The following is a 19455-nucleotide window of genomic DNA, read 5'->3' as shown; positions in this document are numbered from 1 at the left end:
AACGAAACGATAATGTTCGGGACCTCCATTACCACCCCCTCCACCCCCCTCCCCCCACCAAACCCCAACACCCCCCCCACCCCCATCTAGTTAAATCGCAGTTTCCTTCCCCACTCATCAGTAAGGGGAGGAATGACAAAACATGATTATCACATTCCTTCGCTCCTCAGTAGGCTGCTCTCCTACTGCCATCCAGCTGGAGTAACACCCGCCCGTTGAACATATTGCTGGATGCTTCATCAGGGACCCAACACCAACATGCTACAGCACATCACCCACCTGAGCTGACTGGAAAACAATGTTGTTATCCAAATGAACCTCCCTTGACTGTCAATCAGTCAAGTCCCCACAATCCCCACACCCCAACTCCAACACTTTTTAACAAATGGGCAGGCATATTCAAAGCAAATGAAGAAAATCATTTCTAATGACCCCACAGTCATCTTCCCAATCTCCTCATGTCAAACCTGCAACAGTCTAATTGCTAAATCCTGGAGTGTTTGCAACACTGAGTATGATCAACGATTCCAATTGAACAATATATTTCCAACTTTGTGATTGATCAGCAGCTTTCAGTAAGATAGCTGCTACTGACTGTTTAGCACAAAATTCACACTATGCCACAATTACATTTAAAATCTACCTCACACAACAATCTGCTCATCAATGCTGTGTAGTATTTCCTGCTACACTGGGATGGAGATGAACTGTAACACTGGAACATATTTCCTAAGCTTGTATGTATGTCCCTTCTCCCCAGATCTCTGTTGTCACCTTCCTGTTTTCACCACTGAAAAGTCACTCTCTATCTCCTGCAGTGGTAAAACTGCAGTAGAAAGGAAAGATAGTTCAAGGAAAGTAGTCGTTTTACCTGAAACGTAGCCCCTTTTGAGGAAATCCAAAGAAAATACAGGCGAAAGTGATAGGAATATTGTCGCCTGTCAGCTTAAATACAAGGAAAGCCTGTTGGCCAATAGCAGTGATAAGCTCTGTTTATTATCAACTCTGTTGGCTGCCTGTGCAGGAATGAGTAACTTCTTTTGGCATTCCAAATCCTTCTTAACCCTGACGTCTTGGTTTTGAACATTAGGTCATAGAGTCATAGAGATGTACAGCACAGAAACAGAACCTTCAGTCCAACCTGTCCATGCTCACCAGATATCCTAAATTAATCTAGTCCCATTTGCCAGCATTTGGCCCATCTCCCTCTAAACCCTTCCTATTCATGTACTTATTCAGATGCCTTGTAAATGTTGTAATTGTACCATCCTGTGCCAGCTGATTCCATACACACACCACCCTCTGTGTGAAAAAGTTGCCCTTTAGGTCCCTTTTAAATCTTTCCCCTCTCGCTTTAAACCAATGCCCTCTAGTTTTGGATTCCGCTACCAGAGAAAAAAAAGACCTTGGCTGTTCATCCTATCCATGCCCCTTGTGATTTTATAAACCTCTATAAGGTCACCCTTCAGCCTCCAATGTTCCAGGGAAAATAGCCAAATGGAGACTTACCATTATATAAAATTTAATGTAAACCGATGTCCCATCTCTTTGCTCAGGAGGATGTGAAAGATCTTGTGGCACTATTTTGAAGAAAGGCAAGTGATATTTCCCCTGTTTCCTGGCCAATATAGATCTCTCAATCAGCATCGCAAGATGATCTGGTCACTGTCATGTACAATGGTTGCCACTGTGTTGCCGGCATTGGAAGTGACTGCACTTCAAAAGGTAAGAACTGTGGATGACCAAACTCAGAAACAAACATAAAAACTGGTGGAGAAACTCAACGCGTCTGGCAGCATCTATGGAGAGAGAGAGACAGTGCTTAAGTTTGAAGTCCAGAATGAATCTCCCTTCAGTTCTGAAGAATAGTCATATCGGACTCAAAATGTTCACCCTTTCGCTTTCAACTAATACTGCCAGATCCCTTGTGTTTCTCCAGAATTCTCTGCATGTGCTTTACACCAAGATATATTACATTGGCTGAAGAGGCAATAGCCTAGTGGTATTATCGCTGAACTATTAATCCAGGGACCTGGGTTCAAATCCTGCCATGGTAGATGGTGGAATTTGAATTCAATAAAAAATATCTGGAATTAAGAGTTGATTGATGACCATGAAATGATTCTTGGAAAAACCCATCTGGGGTTTTTGTGTTAGGAAACTGTCATCCTTATCTGGTCTGGACTACATGTGACTTCAGACCCACAGCAATATGGTTGATGCTTACTGGCCCTCTGGGTAATTAGAAATGGGCAATAAATGCTGGCCTGGCTAGCGATGCCCTCATCCCATGAATGAATAAAAAAAAATGATGTCTCAAAGCACTTGATTTACCATCTCACCCCAACAATGGCACCTCTGACAGTGTAGCACTCCCTTCGCACTACTCTTGGAAAAAAAAGTGAGACAGGAAACAAGTTTTAGGAATAAATGGGTCTTTTTCTGCGTGGCACACAATGATTAGCAAGGGATCAGTGTTTAAATCCCAGCTATTGACAAGATATATTAGATGAGGGAACTAAACATAATGTTTCTAAATTTTCAGTAGACACAAAGTTAGGTGGGATGGTGAGCTGTGAGGAGCATGCAGAGATGCTTCACTTTGCTTTGGATGAGTTCAGTGGGTGGGCAAATGCATGCCAGATGAGGATAAATATATGGATAAACTGAGAAAGGTGGACATGCAACGAGATCTGGGTGCTCCTGATGCAACTCTATAGAACTTTAGTTAGACCACATTTGGAATACTGGAGACCATTCTGGTCACCACACTACCAGAAGAATGTGGAGGCTTCGGAGAGGGTACAGAAACAGTTTGCCAGGATGGTGCCTGGATTGGAGGGTATTAGTTGTGAGGAGAGACTGGACAAATTTTTCATTTCAATATCAAAGGATTAGCATTACAATCAGACTTAACTTTTCTGGTCATGTGTACTCATGTACTGGACAACTGGAAAAGTTTACAATGTCGCCACTCACAGTAACATCTTAAATACAAGTTACCGAGGTACAAAATCTTGGGTATAAAATAGGAAAATGATGAAATGAAGATAAAAGTTCAACATTGCAGCCACCTCCGTGGGGAACACAGTCTCACCTTCCCCATAGGGAACACAGTCTCACCTCGTCCCCGTGGGGAACACAGTCTCACCTCCCCACACCGGGAACACAATCTCACCTATCCCCACCAGGAACACAGTCTCATCTCCCTCCGAGGGGAACACAGTCTCACCTATCCCCACTGGGAACACAGTCTCACCTCGCCCTCGTGGGGAACACAGTCTCACCTCCCACACCGGGAACACAGTCTCACCTATCCCCACCAGGAACACAGTCTCATCTCCCTCCGTGGGGAACACAGTCTCACCTATCCCCACTGGGAACACAGTCTCACCTCGCCCTCATGGGGAACACAGTCTCACCTTCCCCTGTGGGGAACACAGTCACACCTTCCCCCTATGGGGAACACAGTCTCACCTTCCCCCCTCGTGGGGAACACAGTCTCACCTCCCCCCATGGGGAAACATAGTCTCACCTCCCCTCCACCACCAGGAATACAACCTTATCTCACATTGCCACGACTGGGAACAAACGGTGGCACGGTGGCACAGTGGTTAGCACTGCTGCCTCACAGCGCCAGAGACCCGGGTTCAATTCCCGCCTCAGGCGACTGACTGTGTGGAGTTTGCACATTCTCCCCGTGTCTGCGTGGGTTTCCTCCGGGTGCTCCGGTTTCCTCCCACAGTCCAAAGATGTGCAGGGCCAGGTGAATTGGCCATACTAAAGTAGTGTTAGGTAAGGGGTAAATGTAGGAGTATTGGTGGGTTTCGCTTCGGCGGGTCGGTGTGGACTTGTTGGGCCGAAGGGCCTGTTTCCACACTGTAATATAATCTAATCTACAATCTAAAACGTTGCCTCCGATACCCTGGACACCTTGATGCTATCTGAGCTCACCACAGAAGGTAGGTAAGGTTAAAAGTTTTTTTAACAATCAGAAAATATAGAAAAAAAATGTAAAAGTGGATGGATGTGGTGATGTCCATACTCAGGGATGAGTGGCAACCTGAGAGAAGTTTGCAACTTATTAATAGAATAGACAGTCAGAGTCTTTTTCCCAGGGTAGAAATGTCAATTACTAGGGACATTAAGGTAAAAGTTTAAAGGCGATGTGACAGACACATTTTTTACACAGAGAGTGGAAAGTGCTTGGAATGTACTGCCAGAGATGGTGGTAGAAACAGATATTGAATTGAATTGGATTGAATTGAATTTATTGTCACGTGTACCGAGGCACAGTGAAAAGCTTTGTCTTGTGAGCAATACAGGCAGATCACAGAGTTAAATAGCATAAATAAGTAAATAATAGATAAACAGCAGCTAAAACAAAAACACAGATACAGGCGAATGTTAAGAGTTTGTGAGTCCATTCAGTATTCTAACAACAGTAGGGTAGAAACTGTTACGAAACCGGCTGGTGCGTGTTCAGGCTTCTGTACCTTCTTCCTGGCGGTAGGGGTTGTAGAAAAACATTGCCAGGGTGGGATGGATCTTTGAGAATGCTGGCGGCTTTTCCTTGACAGTAGGCCTGGTAGATGGATTCCATAGATGGGAGGTTGGCCTTTGTGATTGTCTGGGCCGAGTTCACCACTCTCTGTAACCGTCTCTGATCTTAAATGGTACAGTTGCCATACCAGGTAGTGATACATCCAGACAGAATGCTCTCAATGGCGCATCTATAAAAGTTGGCAAGGATATTCAATGTCATGCCAAATTTAAATCAGCCGCCTGAGGAAGATGAGACGTTGTTGGGCCTTTGTAACCAATGCGTCCACATGAAGAATCCAAGAAAGCTTGTTGTGGATGACCACTCCCAGGAGCTTGACACTTTCCACTTGTTCCACTTCTGTGATACAATAGTAACTATGAAGAGACATCTTGACATAAAGAAGCAGGGATATGGACCATGTAAAGGCAAAAGTCTTTTAGATTAGAAGAGCATCATGGGGTGCGCAGAAGGGCCTCTACCTGTGCTGTTCTTTATTCTTTCTTTTGTTCCTGTACACCAGTCACTGAAAGTAAGCAGCAGGTACAGCAGGAGGTGAAGAAGGTAATTAGTATGTCAGCGTTCATAGCAAGATGATGTTAATACAGGAGCAGGGATATCTCACTGCAAATACACAGGGCCTTAGTGATACCATGCCTGGAATAGTGTGTGCAGTTTTGGTCTCCTTTTCTGAGGAAGGATTTTCTGGCAATGGAGAGACTGCAGCAATGGTTTACCTGACTGACCCCTGTGATGCCAGGACTGATGTATGAAGAGAGACTGGAGATCAGTTAGGACAATGTTGAGAGTGTGGTGCTGGAAAAACACAGCAGGTCAGGCAGCATCCGAGGAGCAGGAGAATCACCTTTTCGGGTGAGAGTCCTTCATCGGAGCTTTCCTGATTTTCCTGCTCCTCGGATGCTGCCTGACCGGCTGTGCTGTTCTAGCACCACACTCTCGACTCAGATCTCCAGCATCTGCAGTCCTCACTTTCTCTCACTTAGGACAATGTTCACTGGATTTAGAAGAATGATTGGTGGTGGTGGTGGTGGGGGGGGGGGGAGAGAATCTCATAGAAACCTTGAGAAATTTAACAAGACCACGCATGGTAAAAGCAGAAAGGATATTCCCAATGGCCAGGAATTCCAGAGCCAAGGATCACTATCTGAGGATATGGGCTAGGCCATTTAGGGCTAGAATGAAGAGAAATTTCTTCACCCAGAGAGGGGCAAGCCTGTGGAAGCAGTTGAGGCCAAAACATTGAATGTTTTCAAGAAGGAGATAGATTTAGTTCTTAGGGCTAAAGGGATGGGAGAAAGATTGAGCAAGTTCTGGGCTGTTTGCTCAGCCATGATATTGTATGACGGAGGAGGTTTGAAGGGCAGAATGGCCTACTCCTGCTCTTACTTTTTAAGCTTCTATGCTTTATTCTGGGAGTATCAGCCTAGAATGCAGACTCAAGATTAAAACCTAGCAGACACTGGAGTTCATGATCTTCTAGGAGAAAGTGAGGAATGCAGATGCTGGAGATCAGAGCTGAAAATGTGCTGCCGGAAAAGTGCAGCAGGTCAGGCAGCATCCAAGGAGCAGGAGAATCGACATTTCGGGCATAAGCCCTTCTTCAGGAATGAGGAAAATGTATCCAGCAGGCTAAGATAAAAGGTAGGGAGGAGGAACTTGGGGAAGGGGCATTGGAAATACGATAGGTGGAAGGAGGTTAAGGTGAGGGTGATAAGGTGAGGGTGATAGGCCGGAGTGGGGGTAGGGGCGGAGAGGTCGGGAAGAAGATTGCAGGTTAGGAAGGTGGTGCTGAGTTCGAGGGTTGGGACTGAGACAAGGTGGAGGGAGGGGAAATGAGGAAACTGGAGAAATCTGAGTTCATCCCTGCCTGACCTGCTGCGCTTTTCCAGCAACACATTTTCAGTTCATGATCTTCTAACTGACTAATAATCCAAAAAACTGAAATGTACCATCAAATCACATCCGGACACTAGACTTCAGGCAGTGCAGGAAACCCGACTGGCTTTAATGGCTGGAATTTACAAGATGTTTTACACCCACAGTCAGCATCCTCTTCCCCGATGATGACAGCGTCAGCCAGGAGCCCACCATGTAAAGGCTTGTGGTCCCAACAGCCATCCATTGCTCAGTGTAGTATGAATCGGCTCAGGACAAGAGTTTCTTCTCCCCTTGTTGCGGGGGGAGATCTCACCTCAAAGGCTGTCAGTCAATGACTGGCATTCCAGCAGCGCCAGGTCCTAGTGGTGGCTGCTGCTGGAAATGAAGGCCAGGCCCTGATGGAGAGATGCTGGTGTTAAATCCAGGGCATTACCAGTGCCAGGCTGAGAGTGGCATGGGTTTAGAGGGATGTGGTGCTGGGTGTAAGTGGTTAGGCAGCGGAGATTTAAAGGGTGAGTTATTATCTCAAGGTAAGTCTCGAAAGTGATTGGGGTTACTCAATGACAGAAGGCGAAGGCTTAGTGGCTTTTGGCTGGGCTGTTAATCCAGAGACCCAGGTAATGTTCTGGGGATCTGGGTTCAAATCCTGCCATGGCAGATGGTGGATTTTGAATTCAATAAACTTCTGGAACAAAGATTCTAATCATGACTGTTTCTGATTATCAGGAAAACCTGTGTTTCATGAATGTCCTTCCCCTATAGGGAAGAAAATGGCAATCCTTATCTGATCTGGCCTATATGTGACTCCAGACCCACATGTGGTTAATTCTTAACTGCCCCCTGGGCAATTAAGGTTATGCAATAAATGCCAGTGACAATCTCATCCACAGAATGTTCAGAGATTGTTTCCTCTCTACTTGTCAGCATGCTGAGGTTAAGCTAGTCTTTTACCACCTCACAAGCACAAGGTGTCTCTCTGCTATTGCTCACCACCACCTGCTAGGCATGGGTGCCCCCACCGTGGGTAAAATATTCTCAAGAGTGAGATGAGGCACTTAACTGGCTTTAAGATGACACAAGACTACTATCCAACTGCTGGAAAGTGAGATTATAATGGTTAACCTAGAACAGGTCCAATGGGCTGAAGGTCTTCTTTCTGTGCTGCAGACCTCTGTGACTCCACGACAGGCTGAGGATGGGATGGGAGTTGGAGGTGTTTACCAATGCCTATAGCAAAGTAGGAGGCAATGCCAGGGGAGGGTGGGTAGCCAGCCCTGTCCAATGAATCAATGGCACCAGCTGAAGTCACCTGTGGAAGTAAATGGAAACTCATTATCTCAACCTGTGCTGAAGACTGACACTAATATGGGACAGACCAATTATCATATTTCTATGAGCGTATGTCCCTCTAATCAGCTGTTATCCGGATAAAGTGACTAAGGGAACAAATAGAAAGGAAAGACATAACTAACACAAAGTACTACTTCGATCAGCAAAAAGACCAAGGCCCAGTCAGGGAGGAGTGGGAACGTAAAAGAACAAAGAATGTATAAACAATGAATGGTAGGTCCCTGGGGAATACTGAAGAGCAACAGGACCTTGGTGTACAAGTCCATAAAAAAGGCATACAGAATACCTTCACTCATTTGCAGCAAGGAAGTCGTGTTACAACTTTATTAAACATTAGTTAGGCTGGAGGTAGAATACTGTGCCCAGTTTGGTCACCGCACTATTGGAAGGATGGAATAGATGAAAGGCCAGAATAGGATGAGTGCAGAGATCTGGGACAACCATGGGTTTGACAGAGGTTAAAGAGAAAAGGAGGTGGCAAGGGCATGGAAGGATCTGAAAACAAGGATCAAAACTTAAGACAAATGCAGACCACTATGACTTTATGAGAAGTATTTTGAAATTCTATAGCATACAAGGCTACAGGCCAAGTGCTGGAAAATTGAATTAGAATAGATACTTACTTGATAACTAGTGCTGACAGAATGGGTTGAATGTCCTTTATCCATGCTATTAAAAAACTCTATGCCTTTTTACCAAAATCAAACGGCTGCTTGACTAGGAGCCACTATAGCTCAAGGCTGATAGGGAAGACAGATTTACAATGAGCTATGACCAAAGCAGCAGTTTGAATGATCTCAAGTCAAGATGGTTTGAATGTGTAAGACTGTTCTGAGGAAGGGTCACTCAACCCGAAACATTAACTCTGGTTCCCTCCACAGATGCTGCCAGAACCTGCTGAGCTTTTCCAGCAATCTTTATTTCTGTTTCTGATTGACAGCATTCACAGTTCTTTCCATTTTTATTTAATCAACAGTGCATTGGGATAGTCGAGTCTCAAAGTAATGAAGATTTGGAGATGCTAGTGTTGGACTGGGGTGTACAAAGTTAAAAATCACACAACACCAGGTTATAGTCCAACAGGTTTAATTGGAAGCACACTAGCTTTCGGAGCGACGCTCCTTCATCAGGTGATAATGGAGGGCTTGATCGTAACACAGAATTTATAGCAAAAATTTACAGTGTGATGTAACTGAAAATATACATTGAAAAATTGATTGTCTGTTAATACTTGCAGAGTTACATTGTACTTTGCTCAAAAACTGCATACATTCATGTAGAACTCTGAGCTCAAAAACTGCATGAATTTATGTAAAACTCTGTTATCTCACTTTTTAGGTTAGAGTCAATCTAAACTTCATGGCATAGACAGAGAACACAGGGGGCCAACACCTTCAAAATATTGTCTAGCTATCACCATTGTTAACAGCTAACCCGAGAATGCAACTTTAAAAAAAAGGTTTTGTGATTTACACATGAAAGAAGTGAAACTACCACTGTATTCCAACAGATGAAAGGCTTAACAGACAATCAATTTTTCAATTTATAATTTCAGTTACATCACACTGTAAAGTTTTGCTATAAATTCTGTGTGTTAGGATTGAGCCCTCCACTACCACCTGATGAAGGAGCGTCGCTCCAAAAGCTAGTGTGCTTCCAAAGTAATGAAGGCATGGATGTGAGTTCCAGCAATAATTTGTCATATCCCCACAGATCTTCTCTCTTATTGGAAAGAGGAGATGAGGGTGGTTTAACCTGTGGGTCACCATGCCTCTGGCAGGGGAGAGATTGAGAAAGAACGTTGAGAAGGAATTGAACTGTATTGGCATTATTTACCAACTAACCGAGCAAACTGACCCCCTGAGCAGAAACAGAGGCAGAGTCAGGTAATGCTATTGGAGCAGAAATAGATGCTTTACAGAGATAAGTGCAGATGCTTATTTTAGGATTAAATGTAACACTGAGGTTGTAAAAGACTGGCTTAGCCTCAGAATGCTGACAAGGAGAGAGGTGGAATTGACTGAAACAATCTCTGACCTTTCCTGATAACAAAGATTATCACCTCAATAGAATAGTGAGGAAGGCATTTGGTATGCTTTCCTTTATTGGCCAGAGCGCTGAGTTTAGGAGTTGGGAGTTCATGTTGCAACTGTACAGGACATTGGTTAGGTCACTTTTTTAATATTGCCTGCAATTCCTATGTTGTGCAACTTGAAAGGGTTCAGAAAAGATTTACAAGGATGTTGCGAGGGTTGGAGGATTTGAGCTTTAGGGAGAGGCTGCACAGGCTGGGGCTGTTTTCCTTGGAGTATCGGAGGCTGAGGGGTGACCTTATAGAGGTTTATAAAATCGTGAGGTGCCTGGATAGGGTAAACAGACAAGGTCTTTTCCCTGGGTGGGGAACTAAACGGCATAGGTTTACGGTGAGAGGGGAAAGATATAAAAGACACCTGAGGCACACAGAGGGTGGTGCATGTGTGGAATGAGCTGCCAGAGGAAGTGATGGTGGTGGGGTACAATTACAGCATTGAAAAGGCAACTGGATGGGTATATGATTAGGAATGGTTTAGAGGGATATGGGCAAAATGCTGGCAAATGGGACTAAATTAAATTCGGATATCTGGTGGAGATGAACGAGTTGGATGGAAGGGTCTGTTTCCGTGCTGTATATCTCTATGACTGTATGAGTCTGATTATGTACCTGCCACCTCTCCATGGCCTTGACTTTTTACAGGGGGCTGTTTAATAGAACTGAAAATGTGTTGCTGGAAAAGCGCAGCAGGTCAGGCAGCATCCAAAGAGTAGGAGAATCGACGTTTCGGGCATGAGCCCTTCTTCAGGAATTTCAAAAACTGAGGATTACTATTAAATAACTATTCAACTGATCCTTTTCTCTTTATTTATTTGCGGGTTGTGGGCACCGCTGGCTGACCAGCATTTATTGCCCGTCCCTATTTGTCCTTGAGAAGGTGGGGGTGAGCTGCCTTTATGAACTGCTCTGGATTGACCCACATGCCATTAGGGAGGGAATTTCCAGTGACAGTGAAGGAATAGCAATATATTTCCAAGTCAGATTTGTGAGTGGCGTGGAGGGAAGTTTGAAGGTGGTGATGTTCCAAAATATCTGCTGCCCTTTGGTCTGCATATGATTTGAGTTGCACATGTGACATTTACCTGGGTAACCTTTGAGATCCTCCACCCACCCCCCACCAACAAGAACCAATTCCCCTCCATCTTAAAAATATTCAATCACAAAATTATAAAATTTCTCCTCCCAAAGTAAAGCCCTTAATTTGGACAGTTCCCTCCAGCCCTGAAGTGACTCTTAAAGGGAAGCTATACTTTCCAATCCACCTTGTCCAGTCCATTAAGAATACTATAGACTGTAGAATTCTACAGTATAGAAGGAGGTCATTTGATCCAACGTGTCTACACTGGTACACTTGAACACCTCAATCTTCTCAACCCCAGTAGAACAAACCCAGCTGGACCAACCATTCCTCAAAGGAAAACCTGTTCATTCCAGGTATTGAGATAACAAAGCTCCTATGAACTGTTTCCAATGTATTTGCATCATTCCTTAAATAAGGAGATCAGAACTGCATACTGTATTTGAGACTGGTCTCACTGATGCCCTACATAACTGAAGCATAAACACCCTTACTTTTGTGACCCATTCCTCTTGCACTAAAGGACATCAGTCAATCAGCCTTTTTGATTACATGCTGTACTTGCATGTAATCTTTGTGACTTTGGTCAACTCGTGCAAAATAACTCCATCCAGCAGCTCAAGAGTTAAACTTCTCCCTGTCACTTTTTTAGGTTGGAAGTCTGGGATAGAACGTGATTGACAAAGCAGTACAACTATAGAATAATTCCCCAGCACCGAAGAGTATAGTGGAGAGAGTTATCACCCTGTTAATTGTTAACTGGTTCAGAACATTCATGTACTTTAGCAACATTATACCTACTCCCCAGCTCAGCAGTGGTAGAGTTCAGAAACAGTGGGTGATAGGTTAATGGTCACTTTAGGAAGTTTCAGTGGCCTTATGCCCCTTGAGAACTTGATGACTTCTGTGCCTTTCCTATTAATTGCATGCTGTAATTTTCCAAAACCGAGTAATAATTTTATCATCCGGGGCTATTCCAAATTTCTGAGCTTGACAGTGCTGCTGAGGGCCTGGGCTGGCCGTCTTCTGGCTGAGTTGTGCACATTAGACCTGTCAGAGGTGATACAGCAAATTGGGGTGTCAGATGTCTCAGTCAGCTGGCTTGTAATGCTGAGTGCCCCTGACAGTGTGGGCGCAATTCCCACACTAGCTAAATTTACCAAGAATGCCATGCCTTCTCAAGCTCACCCCTTCCCAAAGTTGTGTTTAACTCAATAATCTGTCTCTCTCTAATCTCTAATGATCCCAAAAGAGAAAATGCTAGAAAATCTCAGCAGGTCTGGCAGCATCTGTAAGGAGAGGAAAGAGCTGACATTTCAAGTCTAACTGACCCTTTGACAACTATAGAATAATAGTAGCTTCACACCATGATAACTTTTGAAAGGTATACTTAAATAAGGGTGGTCCACTCAATGGCAAGAAATTTCACTGAATGTTCATCAAACGAACATTAAACGTTTTCAACAAACATGATTTTATAAACCTCTATAAGATCACCCCTATCTTCCAAAGGCTTCAGGGGAAAAAAAGCCCCAGCCTATTCAGCCTCTCCCTATAGCTCAAACCCTCCAGTCCCAGCAATGACCTTGTAAATCTTTTCTGTACCTTCTCAAGTTTAACAACATCCCTTCTGTTGAAAGGAAACTAGAATTGCGCAGTATTCTAAAAGTGTCCTCTGCAATGCCCTGTGCCACAGTAATATTAAGTCCTAATTCCTATGCTCAATGTTCTGACCAATGAAGGGTAAAAACAATGACTGCAGATGCTGGAAACCAGATTCTGGATTAGTGGTGCTGGAAGAGCACAGAAGTTCAGGCAGCATCCAAGGAGCTTCGAAATTGATGTTTCGGGCAAAAGCCCTTCATCAGGAATACAGGCAGAGAGCCTGAAGGGTGGAGAGATAAGTGAGAGGAGGGTGGGGGTGGGGAGAAAGTAGCATAGAGTACAATAGGTGAGTGGGGGAGGGGATGAAGGTGATAGATCGGGGGGGGAGGGTGGAGTGGATGGGTGGAAAAGAAGATAGGCAGGTAGGACAAGTCATGGGGACAGTGCTGAGCTGGAAGTTTGGAACTGGGGTGAGGTGGGGGAAGGGGAAATGAGGAAACTGTTGAAGTCCACATTGATGCCCTGGGGTTGAAGTGTTCTGAGGCGGAAGATGAGGCGTTCCTCCTCCAGGCGTCAGGTGGTAAGGGAGCAGCGGTGAAGGAGGCCCAGGACCTCCATGTCCTCAGCAGAGTGGGAGGTAGAGTTGAAATGTTGGGCCACAGGGCGGTGTGGTTGATTGGTGCGGGTGTCCCGGAGATGTTCCCTAAAGCGTTCTGCTAGGAGGTGTCCAGTCTTCCCAATGTAGAGGAGACCGCATCGGGAGCAACGGATACAATAAATGATATTGGTGGATGTGCAGGTAAAACCTTGATGGATGTGGAAGGCTCCTTTAGGGCCTTGGATAGAGGTGAGGGAGGAGGTGTGGGCGCAGGTTTTGCAATTCTTGCGGTGGCAGGGGAAGATGCCAGGACGAGAGGGTGTTGTTGGGGGGCATGGACCTGACCAGGTAGTCACGGAAGGAACGGTCTTTGCGGAAGGTGGAAAGGGGTGGGGAGGGAAATATGTCCCTGGTGGTGGGGTCTGTTTGGAGGTGGCGGAAATGTTGGCGGATGATTTGGTTTATGCGAAGGTTGGCAGGGTGGAAGGTGAGCACCAGGGGCGTTCTGTCCTTGTTACGGTTGGAGGGGTGGGGTTCTGACCAATGAAGGCAAGTGTGCCAAACACCTTCTTCACCACCCTGTCTGCCAGCACTCCTAGGTTTCTTTGTTTCCCAGGGCCCTACCATTAATTGTATAAGTCCTGCCCTGGTTTGCCTTCCCAAAATGCAACACCTCAGATTTATCTAAGTTAAACTCCATCTACCACTCTTTGGCCAAATGGCCCATCTGATCAAGCTCCCGTTGTACTCTAAGATAATCTTCACTGTCCACTCCACCACCAATTTTGGTATTATCTGCAAACTTACTAACCCTGTTTCCTAAAACTCACATCCAAATCATTTAGATAAAGGATGAAAAAGAGTGGACCCAGCACTTATCCTTGTGGCATGCCACTGGTCACAGACCTCCAGTCCAAAAAATAGCCCTCCACTATCACTGACTGTCTCCTACCTTCAAGCCAATTTTGTATCCAATTGGCTAGTTCCAGCTGGATCTCATGAATTCTAACCTTACTAACCAGTCTACCATGCAGAACCTTTTCGAATGCTTTGCTGAAGTCAATATAGACAATGTCTGTCGCTCTGCCTTCATCAATCTTCTTTGTCACCTCTTCCACTGGAATTAACTTCATACTATCTAGAAAGTACCCTGATCTGTCCTTTCTCTGCCCAAAATGAATAACCTCAGACTTTACATTGAATTCCATTTGTCACAGATTTGCCCACTCACTTAGTCTATCAATATCCCTTTGTAATTTTATGCAATTACTTACATTGTCTACAATGCTGCTTAACTTTGTGTCATCAGCAGATTTGGATGTGTGACTTTCCATGCTATTATCCACATTGTTAATAAACAAGGTCAATAATTGAGACAATGGTCTAGTGGTATTATTGTTACATTATTAATCCAGAAATTCAGCTAATGTTTTGAGGTCTAGGGTTCAAAACCCATCATGGCAGATGGTGGAGTTTGAATTCAATAAAGAATCTGGAAATAAGACTCTAATGATGACCATGAGGCCATTGTTGAAAAACTTCATCTGGTTCACTACTGCCCTTTGGGGAAAGAAATCTGTCATCCTTACCTGCACTGGTCTCTATATGACTCCCGACCTACAACAATGGGGTTGACTCTTAACTGCCCTCTAGGCAATTATGACTGGGCAACAAATGCTGCCCTGGAGATTCTTATATCCATGAGTGAAAAAAAGAATATAAATAACATCCATAGACATTTCCCTGTCTACATCCTTAATTGCCTCTTCAAAACCTTAAATGAGGTTTGTCAGGCGTGACCTAACTGTTATAAATCCATGATTCAAGTTGCAGAAGTTAGGTAGGATTCTATACTTTTCTCAGCTGTGAGAATTTACAACATCTGCCTGAGGCTGATTGGTCTGTTGAACATCCCTGGACTGTTCGTGAGATTTGGAGGCAGGGTGGGACTCAAGGGATGCAGCAGTGGGACTGCGGGTGAGGAGGGACGGGGGAAGGTTAGCTGTTAAAAAGGCCATTTCTGAGCCATGAAACATCCCTTGGAATAGAAAACTTTGAGATTACACACAGCATTTCCAGCCTGGTAACATGTTCATTCAATTTTCACTCACATTATCCCAACCCCTTCTCCAGTTAACTCTGCAATTCAGTTTGATTTCACATTGGACATTCTCCATTTTTCCCACTAGCAGTGTCCACAGGCACCCAGTAACTGGGAATACTTAACAACTATTCCTAGTTCTTTCAAACATGAGGAACTATTCCTTTGCATTCAGTTACAACACTTAAGGGACATTCGGACAGGTACATGAACAGGAAAGGTATAGAGGAATATGGGCCAAGTGCAGGCAAATGTGACTTACTTAGTTGGGGAACTGGTTGGTCTGGATAAGTTGGACTGAAGGGTCTGTTTCCGTGCTGTAGGACTCAATAACACATAAAGGATTAGACGGTATCCAGTTCGCATTGCAGTATTACCTGTTCCTTTCCTTTGATGCCAGGAATTAATCTTCAGTTTGGCCTGATTTGCCACAATTAGTTTCTACATTCTTACTTTTAAAGTTAGGGATTGTTTTTCTAGTTTTTATCTTTTCTTTTATGACCTATATCCTTTAATCTTTTCTCCTCCTTGACTGAGACTAGTTAACTCATACTTGCTGTGGGTTTGTCTGAGTCTTTGACTTTCCCAGCAGCTGGGGTAACCGTTAATTCCTCATAGTGCAGTTCAACATTGTTAGGGAGACAGTTTTTAGCAAATCCATCAAGATCAGTTCTCTTATTCATTCATAAACACGTTCCATTCTTACAGATCGTACTCATCGGTTGAACACAACATTGGCAGCACGGTGGCTCAGTGGTTAGCACTGTTACCTCACAATGCTAAGGTCCAGGTTCAATTCTAGCCTCGGGCAACAGTCTGTGTGGCATTTGCACATTCTTCCTGTGTCTGCGTGGGTTTTCTCTGGGTGCTCCGATTTCGTCTCACAATCCAAAGATGTGCAGTTTAGGCAAATTGTCCATGGTAAATTGCCCATAGTATTCAGGGATGTGTAGGCTAGGTGCATTAGTCATGAGTAAACATAGGAGAATGTGTCTGGGATGGTTACTCTTTGGAGGGTCAGTGTCGAGTTGTGGGGGTAAATGGCCTGTTTCTACACTGTATGATTCTAACTTGCAGATATTAAAAATGTGTTGCTGGAAAAGCGCAGCAGGTCAGGCAGCATCAAAGGAACAGGAGATCAATGTTTCGGGCATAAGCCCTTCTTCCTGAAGAAGGGCTTATGCCCGAAACGTCGATTCTCCTGTTCCTTTGATGCTACCTGACTTGCTGCGCTTTTCCAGCAGCACGTTTTTAAGCTCTGATCTCCAGCATCTGCAGTCGTCACTTTCTCCTAACTTGCAGATATGTTTGTCTGGGTTTCTGATATGAATTTTCAAATTGTCGATGATACACATCTGACCTTTAGTTCTTGTGCTCGAAGAATTGTCTGCAAAAGTCAGTTTGTAACCAATAGTTTCTTCAGCAGCAGGATGAATGAGATCTCTCAGCCCTCTCCTGTTAGGAACATAGAAATGGGAGTAGACCATTCAGCATCTCCAGCTAGATTCACCATTCAATAAGATCTGTGGCTTTCTATGCCCCTTGGCCCCCTTGCTTAATAACAACAAAAATAATAGTAAAAATTTGACCATCTCTTTTATATGCTGTTGCATTGTTTTGGAACTTTGGGAAAAAAAGTCAAAACAACAGCAGTTTAAAAGGGAGAAGGGCAGACAAAGGAAGCACATGGTGAGGACAGTGCAGGAGAGAGAGAGAGAGAGAAAACCTGCACAGTTACTGCCTTTGCTGTTTGAATTCGTGTATCACTGGACATCGGAGTGTGTCTGGGAAAATTAACAAACAGTGAAATTCACAACTAATCTTGGAGGAACCGGTTTGGGCGAAGTTCACAGCACAGAATCAGATAAGTTCATTGTTGTTTTAAGTCTGTCCAAGAGAAAGGCTGCAGTAGTGGGTACAGTGGATTCTTTCTAGATTATATGTTTTTGGAGATAAGTATCTTGATTAAACTTAAAATATAAGCCATAGCTATTAATTTAACCTGGGGCAGTGTTTGTAGAGGAATAAGACGGTGTTATTTTCTGGGTCTGTAGATTGTGAAGGAGCAAAAATGCCCTTTGCAGTGATATGTACTTCTTGTCAGATGTGGGAGTTTAAAGAGAGTTTAAGGGTTACTGCGGATTATATCTGCCATAAATGCTGTTGGATGCAAATCTTATCAGATCGAGTGGATCGGTTGGAGAGACAAATAGAAGCGATGAGGAATTTGCAACAGCAACAGTATGTGATGGATGGCAGTTATAGAAAGGGGGGAAAGTCTCAGATATAGTCACATAGATGGGTTAACTCCAGGAAGGGTAAGAGAGGAAGGCAGTTAGTGCAGGAGTCTTTTGTGGATATACCCATTTCAAACAGGTATGCTGTTTTGGAAAATGTAGGGGGTCATGGATTCTCAGGGGAACGTAGCACGAACAGCCAAGTTTCTGGTATTGAGACTGGCTCTAATGCAATGAAGGGTACGTCGGCTTCCAAGAGATCAATTGTGTTAGGGGACTCTGTAGTCCAAGGTACAGACAGACGTTTCTGTGGCCAGCAGAGAAAAAGCAGAATGGTGTGTTGTTTCCCTGGTGCCAGGATCAAGGATGTCTCAGAGAGGGTGCAGAATGTTCTCACGGGGGAGAGGGGCCAGCAGGAGGTCATTGACTACATTGGAACCAAAGACATTGGAAGGGAAAAGGTTGAGACTCTGAAGGGAGATTACAGAGAGTTAGGTAGAATTTTAAAAAGGAGGTCCTCAAGAGTAGTAATATCTGGATTACTCCCAGTGCTACGAGCTAGTGAGGGCAGGAATAAGAGGATAGAGCAGATGAATACATGGCTGAGGAGCTGGTGTATGGGAGAAGGATTCACATTTTTGAATCATTGGAATCTCTTTTGGGGTAGAAGTGACCTGTACCAATCTGAGATGGGTACAGCTGAGAAAAGAAGTGAGTCAAACAGTCAGGGAAGACAGGGACAAGGTAGGACTAATAAATTAAACTGCATTTATTTCAATGCAAGGGGTCTAACAGGGAAGGCAGATGAACTCAGGGCATGGTTCGGAACATGGGACTGGGATAGGCAATTACGGAAACATGGCTCAGGGATGGGCAGGACTAGCAGCTGAATGTTCCAGGATACAAATGCTACAGGAAGGATAGAAAGGGAGGCAAAAGAGGAGGAGGAGTGGCATTTTTGATAAGGGATGGCATGACAGCTGTGCTGAGGGAGGATAGTCCCGGAAATACATCCAGGGAAGTTATTTGGGTGGAACTGAGAAGTAAGAAAGGGATGATCACCTTATTGGGATTGTATTATAGACCCCCCCAATAGTCAGAGGGAAATTGAGAAACAAACTTGTAAGGAGATCTCAGCTATCTGTAAGAATAATAGGGTAGTTATGGTAGGGGATTTTAACTTTCCAAACATCGACTGGGACTGCCATAGTGTTAAAGATTTAGATGGAGAGGAATTTCTTAAGTGTGTACAAGACAATTTTCTGATTCAGTATGTGCATGTACGTACTAGAGAAGGTGCAAAACTTGACCTACTCTTGGGAAATAAGGCAGGTCAGGTGACTGAGGTGTCAGTGGGGGAGCACTTTGGGGCCAGTGACCATAATTCTATTCGTTTTAAAGTAGTGATGGAAAAGGATAGACCAGATCTAAAAGTTGAAGTTCTAAATTGGAGAAAGGCCAATTTTGACGGTATTAGGCAAGAACTTTCAAAAGCTGATTGGAGACAGATGTTCGCAGGTAAAGGGATGGCTGGAAAATGGGAAGCCTTCAGAAATGAGATAACAAGAATCCAGAGAAAGTATATTCCTGTTAGGGTGAAAGGGAAGGCTGGTAGGTATAGGGAATGCTGAATGACTAAAGAAATTGAGGGTTTGGTTAAGAAAAAGAAGGAAGCATATGTCAGGTATAGACACGATAAATAGATTGAGTGAATCCTGAGAAGAGTATGAAGAAAGTAGAAGTATACTTAAGAGGGAAATTAGGAGGGCAAAACGGGGACATGAGATAGCTTTGGCAAATAGAATTAAGGAGAATCCAAAGGGATTTTACAAATATATTAAGGACAAAAGGGTAACTAGGGAGAGAATAGGGCCCCTCAAAGATCAGCAAGGAGGCCTTTGTGTGGAGCCACAGAAAATGGGGAAGATACTAAATGAATATTTTGCATCAGT

The sequence above is a fragment of the Chiloscyllium plagiosum genome, unplaced genomic scaffold (assembly GCF_037043375.1).
Source record: "Chiloscyllium plagiosum isolate Xiang-an unplaced genomic scaffold, Cpla_swu_hap1 HiC_scaffold_1, whole genome shotgun sequence".
NCBI classification, from domain to species: domain Eukaryota; kingdom Metazoa; phylum Chordata; class Chondrichthyes; order Orectolobiformes; family Hemiscylliidae; genus Chiloscyllium; species Chiloscyllium plagiosum.
Note: the sequence above shows the minus strand (reverse complement) of the source record.